We start from the raw sequence: 12128 nt of genomic DNA on the forward strand, positions 1-12128 counted from the left end.
TGTAATATGGAAATGTCTAAAGAAAAATATAAACATTTAATGTGAGATTACATGTGTTTGAAACATGAGACCTAGCTACTAGATGTACTCAATAAATGTGCATTTTATTTCCCCTTCAAATTCCCTGACTTCCCTTCAAGACCAAACTAAAGAAATGCCATGCTGGGCGTGGTGGCGCACGCCTTTAATCCCAGCACTTGGGAGGCAGAGGCAGAGGCAGGTAGATTTCTGAGTTCGAGGCCAGCCTGGTCTACAAAGTGAGTTCCAGGAGAGCCAGGGCTACAGAGAAACCCTGTCGAGAAACCCTGTCTCGAAAAACCAAAAAAAAAAAAAAAAAAAGAAAGAAAGAAAAAAGAAAAAGAAAAGAAAGAAAGAAATGCCATGATCATCCTGAGCGCTTCAGTAGCGGGGCCACTAGATGGAGCCATTCACTGTAATTTCTCCTTCCCTGCCTCTTCTCTGATTCCTGCCTGGAGCTTCAAGGTTGATTCCTCCTCTGGTCTTCAGTCTTCCTAGAGATCTCTGTAATGCCTATGAAAGGGTCTAGAACTCTTGTCTCCCTTCTAGCACATTCAAAACTTGACTGAACTCAGAAACATGGCTAGTGGCATTCTGTGAAACCAAATATAGAAGACTTAGTGGGAAACAGGTCTCATGCACAAGAACAGGACCTGAGTGCTAATGCTATTGAGTAGTAACAGTTGGGCAACTTGTTCTCAATTCCATCCCCCTCCTTTGTTCTTCTCCATCTCTTTGATGTTTCCATTTGGACACTTACTGTTCTGTAGGGTGGCCGTTGCAGTGAAATATTATTTGCGAGATTCTTTTTTATATATAACAATATTTTATTAGATATTTTCTTCATTTACATTTCAAATGCTATCCCAAAAGTCGCCCAGATCCTCCCCCCTACTCCCCTACCCACCCATTCCCACTTCTTGGCCCTGGCATTCCTCTGTTCTGGGGTAAAGTTAGCAAGACCAAGGGGCCTCTCTTCCCAATGATGGCCGACTAGGCCATCTTCTGCTACATATGCAGCTAGAGACACAGTTCTGGGGGTTACTTTTGGGGCTGGCTCATGGTTAAGAGTGCACAAGGCTCTTGCAGAGGATCTGAGTTGGGTTTCCAGCACCCACAGTGAGTGGCTCACAACTGTCTGTGACTCCAGCTACAGATAGACCATCTCCTTTCTGGCCCTGTAGGCACCTTTTTTCAGATTATTTTTTAAATTTTGTTTATTTATTCACTTTGCATCCCAATATCAGCCCCCCACCTCCTCCAAGTACCCCCTCACACAGATCTTCCCCCAATTCCCTCTCCCTTCTCCTCTGAGAAAAGGACACTGCCGGTATCACACACACCTACAGCCCCACCCTGGCACATCAAGTTGCTACAGGATTAGGCACTTCCTCTTCCACTGAGGCAGGGCAGTCCAGTTAGGAGAATGGGATCCACAGACAGGCAATGGATTAAAGGACAGCTCTCACTCCAGTTGTTTGGCAGCCCAGTTAGGAGAATGGGATCCACAGACAGGCAATGGATTAAAGAACAGCTCTCACTCCAGTTGTTTGGAGACCTGCATGAAGACCTACGTATGTGTGGTTCAGGGACATAGCCCAGAGAGTGCTCCCCGTTTGGTTGGTGGTTCCGTCTCTGGGAATCCTCAAGGGTCCAGGTTAGTTGACCCTGTTGGTATTCCTGTTGAGCAGGCCTGTCCTCTTTGGGTCCCTCGATCTTTACAATTAAATATTGAATCAAATTTTTAAAAAGTCTAGAAATGTTTAAAACATGAAAAACCTACAGAATGAAATTCCCTGCTCCCAGGGAGTTTATGGAATTTATGGAATCTATTTATGGAATTAACACTCCATAAATAACCTGACTATTGCTACATTCATAGATCTTTTGGGTGACATCTTTTCTTAATAAAAAAAATAACCTTACATTTCCCTTTAAATGAGTTCATTTTTCATAATTTTTTACACTAGGAAAAAAGTTGTTAACTCAAGATTAGTAGCATAGAAAGGAGAAGATTGTAGAAAAGTTCCCATAAATTTATGAGCCTTGTTTTGGTTTTCTGCTTATTTTATTGAGACAAGTTCTCAATCAATATGTAGCCCCCCTCCCCTGCCCCGTGGCTTGGAACTTGATATGTAGATTAAGCTAACCTTGAGACTCACCAGTGGATGCCATGTCAGTGCTGGGATTGAAGATGGGCACTCTACTGTGCCCAGGACAAGCCTTGTTTGATCAAATTAAATGTTGTTTCAGTCTTGATCTTTCAAGTCATAATTGATTCCATTATCTACAATCTGCCTTGGAATATTAGATAGTTGCTACAATCAGATGTGTACACATTCATTAATAAAAGGTATTGTTTGGAGGCTAGAGTGATGGATGGCCCAGTAGTTAAGGATGCTTACTGTTCATCTAGAGGATCTGGTTTCATCCCTAGCACCCACCTGGCAGCTCACAACAGTCTGTAACTCCTGCCCTAGGGGATGAAACGCCCTCTTCTGGCTTCTATGGGCATTGCATAGCTGTGGTACACAGACATACTTGCAGGCAACACATCCACACATAAAACATAATTTTAAAAATAAAAATAAATTTAAAAAGAGTGCACTATGTACCAAGCTAGGTATGTGCTTCTCATAGAGTATCAGAGTAGATGTGACAATGATATTTAGGTGTGTACACTAATCTGTGTATATATGCACACAGCAGTACACTTACATAAATATTTCTGACAATTTCTATTAGAGTTGTTTCGTGCATAAATCACTATAGCCATCCTCTCCTTCCTTATCTGCAACCTCTTCCTTTAACATTGAAAAACTGCTAACTTTTATGTTTGTTCAGTCCCAACACAGCTTATTCAGCAGTTTCAAGGTTACCAACTTGTACCCTAATAGGAAACAACGTTGTCACACAAAAGGACTGAACCTTTTTTCTCTATTTATATTCCCTTTTAATTACTAGACTTTATCTGCAGTATTGAACCCTCACTGGGTTGCTGGTACCCTAGAACACACAGGACTTGAAGAAAAAGCATGCTCCAGAGGAAGCTGACACATCCCTGCTTAAAAGCCATATACAGTTTTCCTCTGCTAGGCTCTGGGTACTGTTTCCATGGTGATAACAGCTGTGCCATGTCATTATCGATCCACTAACAGTAAGAAAAGCCTTGCAGTCAGGATAATGTTTAGCAGACAGCATGGTTTCTGTTGGACACTAAGTTCTGCTACAAAACCTTGAGTTATTAAAAATAATACTGGAGGTGAACTGCTTGAATCTGGTAAGTAAATGTCAAATCAGAAAGTCCACACAAGTGAGCAATGAAGTCTACTAAATTGTCACTCAATGGAAAACTTGGACTGCCCAGCTTACTCCTTTTCTAATGATGAGCCACAAATTAAAATCTTTTCATTTTGCCAAATAAATAAATATTCATTTAAACAACCTGTTCCTCAAACACAGTGGTTCCTCAACCTTCCTAATGTTTCAACCGTTTAATACGATTCTGAATATTATGGTGATCCCCACCTTGAACTTCTTTTCATTGTTACTTCAGAACTGTAATTTTGCTACTGCCATGAATGGTGGTAACCCACAAGTGGAGAATAGCTGCTCTAATGCAACCCTTTGGGATTTGATGATCTACAAAGTCATATGTTATTTTAAATCAGCAGCACTTAATAAATTAAATTCAAATATCTAAACATTGACCTGCAGAAGTTTTATAGCACTGGGTTTTTGTTCATTCAGCCAATAGCAAGTACTTACGCTATGTCATCGAGACCTTGAGCAGATCTCCCTGGGGAAAGACACTTCCTAGAATAACCATTTACATGGTGAAAAGGATCTTGTATGATTTTCTTACTTTCTATGCCATGGCTAAAGTGTACAAGAGGGTGGGGATGGTGTTGATCATCTGGTTAAATAGGAATCTAGTTCTATAATTAAGCATTTATCCCTCCTGGTGAAAAGATAGGAAGGTGAACGTTGTAATGGATACCCTACAAGTTCAGGGTACAGTACTGCCCATGGTTACTCATACCATATAGATCTTGATAAGACGTATGAAGGAGCCTTAGGTTGACTGCAATGACTTTGTTATACTCATATGTCAGGGCTGCCATACACACACACACAAATTTCAGGTGCTTAAGCAACAGAAGCTAATTTTCTGGAGACTAAAGTCTATGATCAAGGTGTCAGTGGCAAGTTCAATTTCTTCTGAGGCCTTAATCCTTGGTTTTCAAGTAAATACTTACTGTTGTCTCCAAGCAGACCTCTTTCAGTGCATATGAGCCCCAGTTATCTTTCTGTATGTGCCAATCTTCCCTTTTGATAAGGACACTATTCAGCTTGGAGTTAGGGCCCACCCTGCAACCTCATTTTTAATTTAGTTTCTGCTTTAAAGGCTATATCCGGTCTAGAACAGTAACCCAAGCAATTGCTGTATCCCAAACAATTATAAAGAACAGGATGTTGCTATACTGGCCAGGGTGGGCCTGAACTCTACAGCTCAAATGATCCTTCTGTCTTAGTCCCCCAAATTGCTGACCCTCCAAGCATGCTCCACCATACTTGGCTTTAAAACAAAACAAGTCGGGCATGGTGGTGCATGCCTTTAACCCCAGCACTTGGGAGACAGAGGCAGGCGGATTTCTGAGTTTGAGGCCAGCCTGGTCCACAGAGTGAGTTCCAGGTCAGCCAGAGGTACAAAGAGAAACCCTGTCTCGAAAAAAAGAAAAAAAAGAAAACAAACAAACAAAAAAACTGATGGATGAATCTGTAGTAACAATGATAAGTTGGACATTTTCAAGTACAGCTACATGGTGTGTGACTGCTTTTTTGGCTCAATGTGTAAGACTGTATATGTAATATATCTAAAATGTATATGTAATATATCTAAATCAGACAAAGATGCAGCAGATGCACAACATAAAATGTCAGGGTTTATGAGGAGTTTAGACAGATACAGAACATGTAATAAATGCCTCAAATCCCAAGTCATTCTGTCAAGTGCATTTTATAAAACTTTCAGGATTTGTTTTTATGCACCATAAAATTTACCCTAGTAAAATATACCAGTGCAACAGTTCCTGCATATAATCTGATTTGTGTAACTATTGCTTCTAACTTTAGAATATTGTCATCATTCCAAGAAGATACACAGTACCCATTAGCAGCCACTTTTCCTGTCTACCATCCAACCAATAAATGGTTTGTCTCTATGGAGACTTGCTTACTGTGGACATTTTATGTAAGAAAAATAAAACAATATGCAGCCCTTTGCACTTAGCTTCTTTCATGCCATAGCATGGATTGGTACATAATTCTGTTTAATTTTTAAGTAATGATCTATTTCACATTTAATTTATCTATTCATCAGTTGGTAAGAAGTTATTTCCAGTCTTTGGCCGTTATGAATAATATTGTTCTGATCATTTATGTAAACTTGTTTTGTGTGAACCCTTATTTACATTTCTCCTAGATATGACATAGGAGTAGAGCTGCTGGGTCATATATTATTTTTATTTTTATTTTTTTGAAAATCTATCAAGATATTCTTCTCAACTCTGACTTTTTGCATTTCTACCTAACAGCTGTATAATTACCTAAAATACCATTCAAAGATAGCCTTACTATTTAAGAATTTTTAATTTTTATTTAGATTTATTTTTATTTCACATTTATAGGTATTTCCCCTCACATATATGCATCACATGCATTCAGTGCCTCCAGAAGCCTTGAGAGTGTTGGATCCATTTGGAAATGGAATTACTCTGTGGATGCTGGGGATTGAACCTGAAACCTCTGGAAGAAGAGTCAATGCTCTTAACTTCTTAGCCATTTCTTCAGCCTCCATTTTAGTATTTTTCAAGATTTGTTTGTGTGTGTGCATGCATGAACTCGCACATGTGTACACACCAATATTTGCAGGTATCTGCTGAATCCTGGAGAAGTTAGATGGAGTTGGAGTTAAAGGCATTGGTGACACATTCAGCATGGGTGCTGAAAAAAGACTTCAGTCTTCTGGAAGAGCAGCAAACACTCCTAACTGCTCCTCTCCTGCCCTACTTTTTTCCATATTTAACTTCATTTTGTACATTTGTATTTAAGAGCTTATATGAGTGTACAGTATAAGTGGAATAATAACTATGCTACATATCAGTGGCATTTTGCACATATATTCATGGCTGTGATGATTTGTATATGCTTGACCCAGGGAGTGGTACTATTACAAGGTGTGACCCTGTTGGAGTAGGTGTATCACTGTGGGTGTGGGTTTAAAACCCTTATCCTAGCTGCCTGGAAGTGAGTATTCTGCTAGCAGCCTTCAGATGAAGATGTAGAACCCTCAGTTCCTCCTGTACCATGCCTGCCTGGATGCTACCGTGTTCCTGCCTTGATGATAACAGACTGAACCTCTGAACCTGTAAGCCAGACCCAATTAAATGTTGTCCTTATAAGAGTTGCCTTGGTCATGGTGTCTGTTCACAGCAGTAAAACCTCATCTAAGACATTGGCACATAAATATTCCATCTTATAGGCACAATTTAGACAATCTTCTAACATTCAATATCTACCTGTCTATATCATGGTAACAATGGAAGACAGAAGTAATGTATCTTCTATGATTTCTAACCAGTGATTTTTTTTTTTTAGCAGACAGAGTCATTTTATTATAAACAAATGTGTCATAATCACAGTTGATGCCTATATTCACAGCAACTTTGCCTATGCAACAAGATAAGCCACATATGTGACATACACACACTAACCAGTGATTTTGTGTCGATCTTTAAAATAGATGTGTCAAGCACAAACCCTTAAGGAAAAGTAGTGATCCTAGATTATATGACTCTCCTGCATAGGCGTTGGGATCCCTAGTTTGAAGTCCTAATTCTTTTAACTAGTGACATTTAAAATCTGTTAGTGCATATTAGGAAGACCATTAGCAAAGCTGCTAAAGCAAAATACCTTAGGGGAATGAGAAGGAAGGGAGGACCCCTGTAGGGATGCTTGTGCTTTACTTCTGTTAGGATCAGCACCAACCAGAAGTTGAACCAAATAGCAGCGATACATTGCCCATATCTTCTGATGCCTGAAGAGATTTCAAATTAAGTTTTTACTAAACCATGAAATTAACCTTAGATATTTTAAAAAGAAAAATATTATTTAGGAAACTAGAACTGAACCTTTTCTCTAAACATTTAAACATCAGTAAGAAACTATTAAAAGGCTATGCATCCAAGTGTGTCATAATTTTAGTTACTCAGGAAACTGAGGCAGGGACCATAAGTTTGAGGCAAGCTTGTACAATGTGCCAAGATGCTGTCTCAAGGAAAGAAAAAAAAAGAAAAGAAATCACTTGGGCAAAGAAGACTTAAGTAGAACTTAATCTTGGTTAAGTCAGAATCCTTAATCAGAACAGTCTTCCTCAGAGTAAATTTTGAGTGCAGCAAAACTAAGGGCATGCTTACCTGGTCCTGATGATGTTCTAAGTAAAGTAAATGTAAAGCCCCAGGTGTGGAGCAGAGTGGATGCAGCAGACTGCAGAAGTAGCAGCAACTGGGACATACACTGGCAGCAGTAGGAGTGGAAAGTTCTGGAAAGCCTTCAAAACCACAGTGTGTCAAGGTGAAAGGGATGAAGAAGAGAACTATCCTACATAGTTGCTGATTTTTCTAGATGGACTTCACCCAAGGAAAGTATCTGAAAATTAATCATAAGTCTTTAGAAGTATGAAGCACTCAATAAATGCCCAAGCCAAATATAATACACAATAGTGTGTATGGCAATACAAAAAAAAGGTTAGAAAAACTGACTTCATTGGCTTCTATTTTTACCTTGTCATGAGCATTTTCTAAATCAAAAAAATAAACCATTGAGAGCTAGGTTCAGTCCAGCAATTGTACATGCCTCTCCTTTGGGAAATGATTTATTTTAAGCTTATAAATATAAGCAATGATATGAAAGCATTTCAGTTTTATACATTATTATTTATACAAGTACAGGACATTTTGTTTTTCCTTTTTCAAGGTCCTCTCAGTCTAATGAGGACTTCTCAAGTGGTGCTCTGTCTGCATCAGGCTCTTTAGACTCATGGTGGTTGGGGGGCTTGTTAGATTCCTGGGACATGGTGAATCACAATCTCAGTGAGAAGGGAGGCAGGGATCTGTTTTCAACAACTTTCTAGGGAATTGTTTCACACCCTCAAATTGAAGAATCTGTGAACTAGGAATAGAATTTCAAGCAGCTAACTCATTTGCATAAAAACCAAAATGTCCCAAGGCCTACAGTTCTTCAGCAGTGTGCTACTCAATACTGCATAATAGTGGGCTCTCAAACAAACAAACCAAAAACAACCAGACTAGTTTTATCTGCCAGTTTATACAGTATAAATATTCCCGCAATGTCCAATTTCAAGCAAACAATGCTTAGCACACTGTTAAAATATTTTGACCAAATAAAGTCAATGTAAATAATCTTAATATAGTATAATAACGTAATTAGAATGTGATGAGTGTTGCCTTTATATTTTGTTGCTATATAAAAATGTAATTATGGGAGCCAGCCAGATAACCCAGTAGGTAAAAGTATCTGCCACCAAGTTTGATGAAGTCTTGAGTACCACAGCTTACATGGTAGAAGGAGAGAACCAACTCCTGGAAGCTGTCCACTGACCTCTTATGTGCAGATCATGGCACATAACGCACACTTACATATGTGCACGCATATATACACAAGCAACTGAATATAATAAAAATATATAATAATCATTAAAATTTCAACTAAGGCTATTTTGCAGTTTTGAAGTATCATCAGCCAGCAAGCACACCACTGAACACAGTCATTCTTCAAAGGTGCACAGTACTCTTGGCCTACCTATGGACCAATCATCCCACATGAGCAATCATGGAGAACATTTCTTCTGCCAAGCAAGAAGAGAAAAGTGTGGTAATGATGAAAGAAGAAATTGTTAAGGGGTATGTTGGGTCAGTAACTAACATGAAAGAATATCAGTGTGACATTGGCCCATCTAGACAGCCACTTTAGTCTCATTCTGAGACCTGTCATGAGTCCTGAGCTAAGAACATGGACCCCATGTAGTTGGGACTGTGTGCATGCTTTGACCCTGCAGGCAAACTGGCCCCTGCATTTTATATTTGAATTTAAACTATCACAGTGCACAGGCAACCTGTAGAAGATAGAGGAAGAAAGGGATTGCTCTGAATGGAGAGTCTTGGGCCTAACAACAGAGCTATAAACTCAGCATGACTGGGAACAGGGTCTGGAATGTATATATTTAGCCTTTACAAGAAAATTTGATAAACACTGAAATCCAAGAATCCCAGCTAAGAACATTGAGTACATATTCCTCTGAAGAGGCATACATCTTTAGAAACAAATAGCTGTGAAGGAATCAGTTCCCAGCCCATTCTTCTATGGCCTCAGATCTCCCAAAATCTATCTGCTCAAGAAAGCAAAGAATATGCAGAATCTCACTGTCCCCTCCCCTTTTATTATTGACAAGAGAAAAGCATAGTCAGCAGCCATCCCCACAACTTAGTATGGCACATGATATCATTTCTATGTAACTTAGAGTTCAAAGAAATAAATACCATTGCTATAACAAAATTTCCATTTCCATCTACCTAAGTTTACAAATACAATCCTCCAGTAAGGAAGGCTGGGGAAGGATAAACGAGTTCTAAGTCACACACACACACACTTCAAAATAATAAAAACAATCTTTTTATAAAGAAGTTTAAGAGGAAATACTGAGAAAGCAGTTAGAACATTGCATTAATCCAGGCAAGAAATGGCAGTGGCCTGGACCAGGCATGTAACTGTTGGCTAGTGGTTCCCTCACAGGATTAATTTGATAATGAAACAATGATCAGGAGAAGGACAGAGTGTGGCACAATGGGGACTACTACCCCTACTGTTGCTAAATACAGACCTCATAAAGAAATCTGATGTCTTCTACTGCCAATTCAAATTGTAAATCACCAAGGAAGACAAAGCATTTATATACCAACAGCTGGATACTATGTGTCTTGGTTAGGGTTTTTCTGCTGTGAAGTATTCACCATGATCAAGGCAACTCTTATAAGGACAAGATGTAATAGGGGCTGGCTTACAGGTTCAGAGGTTTAGTCCATTATCATCAAGGCAGGAGCATGGCAGTGTTCAGGCAGTCATGGGGCTGGGGGAGCTGAGAGTTTTACATTTTCTTCTGCAGGTGGCCAGGTGAAGACTGTCTTCCAGGCAGCTAGGAGGAAGCTGGCTTCCAGGCAGCTAGGACAAGGTTCTTAAAGCACATGCCCAAAATGACATATTTCCTCCAACAAGGCCACACATACTTCAATAAGGCCACTCTCCCTGATAGTGCCACTCCCTGGGCCAAGCATATTCAAACAACAGTTCACTCAATGACCCCTATAGGCTTGTTCAAACACAACCTGGGTGACTTACATTACCAAGTCAGCTACACTCAAGGTACAGCCTTGGCTGTCTCTGGAATACAGCTTCTTTGTGCTCTCAGAATAGCTCCAGCTAACCAGTGCTAATTGTCCCAGTAGTCGTTTCTATTTTTGACTCTAACGCCAGAGCCACATGGCCAAAGTTGCAGCGTTCTGGTGCTTGCTGGGGCTGGACTCCACCCCCCCAAATACACACACACACACACACACACACACACACACACACACACACACACTTTCCATTACCAGCTTTCTGTTTTCCAACTCCCTCACTGCCAAAGCTTGGCTGTCCTGGAACTTGCTCTGTAGATTGACCTTGATCTACTTGGCACTGTCTCTTGGATTAAAGGCATGTACCACCACACCTAGATTAAAGCAAGTGGCTTCGATAAGAGGGTGGACTCTATTCAAGACATCATCAGAGCAGGCTCCCCTGAAAGACATTAACAACAACAACAACAACAAAAATGGCTCCATTGCTACATGTCATCAAAGGAGGGAGGACTCATCTTTCAGAAGCCATCAAAGTACAGTGTCTGGGTTTGCTGCAAGATATCATCAAACAGTGCAGCCCCTCTGCGAGATGTCTTCAGATGCCCATGGCAAGACTTCAAAGGATAGCCAGCCATGGAACAAATGTTCAACAAAGGAGACTGGCCCAACTGCAGACTTCATGTAAAGAGAACGGGAACCTGAAGTCATGAAAAAAAAAAAAAAACCTAAACAGAAAAATTTCAGGCATATTTTCTTGAGACAAGGTCTGACCTGGAATTTATTGTGAAGCAGATGCTGACTTTGAACGTCTGAATCTTCTGCCTCCTCCTCCCACATGATTGGCTCAAGAGTGTCTTCAAAATGACGGTACTTATATGTGGCTCTGCTATTAGCTTTCTTCATTGGGGCAAGTAGCTTCTCCCTTTACTGGGCTTCAGCAAAATGTGAAATTCAACATAGAAACATTTCAAGTTTTTCCATCTCTAATTAATGAGCTCCCTGCCTGATTTTCCTAATTCAGTGGTCCCCAACCTTCCTAATGCTGCAACCCTTTAACACAGTTGTGACCTCCCAACCGTAAAATTATTTCCGTTATCTACTTCATAACTGTAATTTTGCTACTGCTTTAAATCCCACTGTAAATGTCTGGTTTCCAATGGTCTTTTGGGGCTTGCAACCAACAGACTGAGGACCTAATTACAACTTTTCCCTGCTGTGATGAGCCTATGCCTAATTTCTCTCACTTCCACTAGAGTGTGACCAGGGAAAGAAGAAGAGGCTCAAACCAAATTGTTGTGTGTGGGTTTTTTGGGTTTTTTTTTTTGTTTATTTTATTTTGTATTTTTGTTTGTTTGTTTGTTTGTTTGTTTGCTTGAAGTCAGTCTTGGAAAGGATAAAAACAAGCAGGCCAAAGAAATTGATGTTACATGGAGGACAAAGTGAAGTTAAGATTTCTGATTGCTGTTGGTTTTGATTTGTATTATGCTGTGACCATGTGTTAACCAAAGAAAATATGAGAGGTGTTTTACATAGTTTCTTTTTAATAAAATATAAAAAGTGTACACACACATTTGGAGTATATTAAAACAATAAATGTATAAATCCAGTCTTTACTAAGCCTTGATATCCACG

The 12128-nt window shown here is 39.7% G+C and overlaps 1 non-coding gene across 1 annotated transcript; it reads left to right on the forward strand.

Moving 5' to 3' along the window:
* The first annotated feature begins 2986 nt into the window (after positions 1-2986).
* LOC115030158 lies at positions 2987-3252 on the forward strand. Its single transcript, XR_003835781.1, has one exon.
* The last annotated feature ends 8876 nt before the right edge of the window (positions 3253-12128 follow it).

Source organism: Mus caroli, chromosome X (genome assembly GCF_900094665.2).
Source record: "Mus caroli chromosome X, CAROLI_EIJ_v1.1, whole genome shotgun sequence".
NCBI classification, from domain to species: Eukaryota; Metazoa; Chordata; class Mammalia; order Rodentia; family Muridae; genus Mus; species Mus caroli.